Here is a 3,482-nt window from a genome sequence, read left to right as displayed (position 1 = left end):
CTTCAGCCCACACTGTGGTCTTCCCTAAAATCTCTGAAAGGTACACAAACCTTTCAGCATGCCCTGTGCATCTTGCTAAGCAGCCCCCAACCCTCTGCTTAGTGGCAGCTGGCCTTGGTTCACAGCTGAGCCTCTCCTAGGTATCTCCAAACCACAGATCAGTTTGTAGGTCCTACCAGGTGGCTTTGGACTGGGTACAGGCAGTAGGTGCCCTGGGCATGCACGGGAGACCTCCCAAAAGGCCCAGAACCAACACACCTGGTGACCAGCTTCAGATCACACCAGAGTACCACCTGATTAGCTCCACAAACAACACAGCAAAAGGGTGAACTCAGCAGGCACCAGAGCCCTGCAATAGTGAATCCCGCTCCATGGGGTCAGCCCACACACAACAGCTCATCTGCTATAGTCATGGCAAGCAATCTGCTAGAGATAGAGTTCAAAACACTGGTCATAAGGTTGCAATTAACTTAGGGGAAGAATAGGTAAACTCAGTGAGAACTTCAACAGGGCAGGAAACATAAAAATGGAGGTAGAAAATATAAAAAGAACCTGTAAGAAATAAAGAATACAATAACTGAAATTGAAGAATACATTAGAGGGAATCAATAGCAGGATAGATGAAGCAGAGGGCTGAATCAGCAACTTGGAAGGCAAGGTAGTGGAGAGTACACAATCAGAACAGCCCAAAAAAAAAAAAAAAAGAATCAAAGAACAAAGTAGAAGAGTTTAAGACAGTGGTTCTCAACCTGTGGGTCACGACCCCTTTGGCAGTTGAACGACCCTTTCACAGGGGTCGCCTAAGACCATCCTGCATATCAGATATTTACATTACGATTCATAACAGTAGCAACATTACAGTTATGAAGTAGCAACGAAAATAATTTTATGGTTGGGTCACAACATGAGGAACTGTATTTAAAGGGCCAGAAGGTTGAGAACCACTGGTTTAAGGGACCTCTGGGACAACATCAAGCATACCAACATTCACATCATAGGGGTACCAGAGGGAGGAGAGAGAGAGAGAGCAAAGGATTGAAACCTATTTGAAAAAATAATGACTGAAAACTTCCCTAACCTTTTGAAAGAAATAGACTTACATGTCCAGAAAGCACAGAGTCCCAAACAAGATGAGCCCAAAGAAGCCCACATCAAGATACATACATCATAATTAAAATTCCAAAGGTCAAAGATAAACAGAGAATCCTAAAAGCAGTGAGAGAAAAGCAGTTAGTTACCTACAAGGGAGATCCCATAGGACTGTCAGCTGATTCCTCAACAGAAACGTTGCAGGTCAGAGGGATTGGCATGAGCTATTCAAAGTGATGAAAAAGAAGGACCTACAACCAAGATTACTCTACCCAGCAAAGATATCATTTAAAATTGAAGGAAAAATAAAGACTCCCTAGACAGGCTCTGGCCAGGGTGGCTCAGTTGGTTGCAGCATTGTCCCATGCACCAAAAGTTATGGGTTCAATTCCCCAGTCAGGGTACATACCTAGGTTATGGGTTTGATCCAGGTCAAGACGCATATGAGAGGCAACCAATACATAGATGTTTCTCGAGCTCTCTCTCCTGCTTCCTCCCTCTCAAAAAAAAAAAAAAAAAAAGTGCTCCCCAGGCAAGAAAATGCTAAAGGACTTCATCATCACCAAACCAGTATTACAAGAAATGTTAAAGGTTAAAGGAGCTTCTTTAGGAAGGAGAGAGAAAGGGGGAGGAGGAGGAGGAGGAGGAGGAGGAGGAGGAGGAGGAGGAGGAGGAGGAGAAAGAAGAAGAAGAAGAAGAAGAAGAAGAAGAAGAAGAAGAAGAAGAAGAAGAAAAATAAGATATAAATATTAATAATAAAATTGTAATAACTATATACCTATCAATGATTACTGTAAATGTAAATATATTAAATGCTCCATACAAAAGAAATAGGGTAGCTGAATGAATAAGAAAACAAGACTCAAGTGTCCACTGACAGATGAGTGGATAAAGAAGGTGTGGTACATACATACAATAGAATATTATCTGGCCATTAAAAAATAATAAAATTTTACCATTTGCAACATCATGGATGAACCTAGAGGGTATTTATGCTAAGTGAAATAAGTCAGACAGAGGAAGACAAATAGCATATGGTATCATTTATATGTGGAATCTAAAAAACAAAATAAGTGAACAAACGAAACAGAAACAAACTCATAGATACAAAAAACAAAATAATGGTTGCTGGGTGAGAGGGTGTTGAGGGCTGGGTGAAAAAGGTGAAGGGATTGAGAAGTACAAACTGGCAGTTATAAAACAGTCACGGAGATGTAAAGGACAGCATAGGGAATATAGTCAATAATATTGTAATAACTATATACGGTATCAGGGGTACTAGACTCATGGGGGATCATTCTGGAAGTTATACAAATGTCTAACCACTATGCTGTACACGTGAAACTAATATAATATTGAATGTAATTGAAAAAAAATTTTTAAAAGGAAAGATGTGCAAGGATTGTTTGCCCTGGAAGGGAATGGACCCAGCCTCTGAAGCCAGGCACCTGAGATGCACAGGACACGAGGTTGCTTCAACTTCAGAGTAGAGACTTCAACATCCTCACCAGTCTGACATGCTCCTGACACACACACATTTTTAACATGTTGCACACATGGACTATGACAGTGAAAAGTGGCATCGGATTTTCAAAACACCTGCTTCTCTCTTCAGGCAGCACTGACTGAATCTGTGAACCTTTGCCTGCAGCCTCATCCGCCCTGTACTCCACGGCCCAGCTCTCCCCAAAAGCCCCCCGTCTCCCCCAGTCTTTCTAGGCCTCCCTGATGCCCTGCTCTGAGCTTCCCATGTCAGTATAGGAATTAGCTCAGGGTCAATTTGTCTCCCTACAAGAGCACAACTTCCTCCTGGTCAGAAGCCTTGTCCATCTGCACGGAGGACCTGGCACTACCCACAGGGAGCAGGAAGTAGTGGGCAAACTGGCTTTTTGATGGAACAGCCCCAGTTTGGCTCCCGTCTCATCCTCAATCTCACTCTGTCTCTTTCTCTCCATTTCTATCTTCCTTGGGCAAAGGTCACCCCACCTGGGCTGAGCCCACAAGAGGGTCAGTGTGGTTCATCTCTAAGTTCTTAACACTGGAGTTTCTGAACCACAGACGTGCCCTCCGGTTCACAAGCTCTGCTGGTGCCGGTGTTTACTCACTTTGAATAGATGTTGTGCCAGAACCTCAGGCTCACTCTTCCCACCATGCTCCATTGACGGCACAACAGGAAGCAACTGTTGCTCATCTCACCTCTTCCATTTCCTCTTTCTGTCACCCCCACCGGCTGGCCCCTCCAGCCACCCGACATGTGTTGTCTCTCCTTGTGTACATTGCCCATATGTGCTCAGAGGGCCTTGGGGGGACGGGGGGTGCTTTCTGCTAAAGTTGGGGGAGGTGGTTTTGCAACCTCTTCACGACTCACCATCCCTTGCCTTGGTACAAACATA

Source organism: Myotis daubentonii, chromosome 14 (genome assembly GCF_963259705.1).
Source record: "Myotis daubentonii chromosome 14, mMyoDau2.1, whole genome shotgun sequence".
Classification (NCBI taxonomy): domain Eukaryota; kingdom Metazoa; phylum Chordata; class Mammalia; order Chiroptera; family Vespertilionidae; genus Myotis; species Myotis daubentonii.
Note: the sequence above shows the minus strand (reverse complement) of the source record.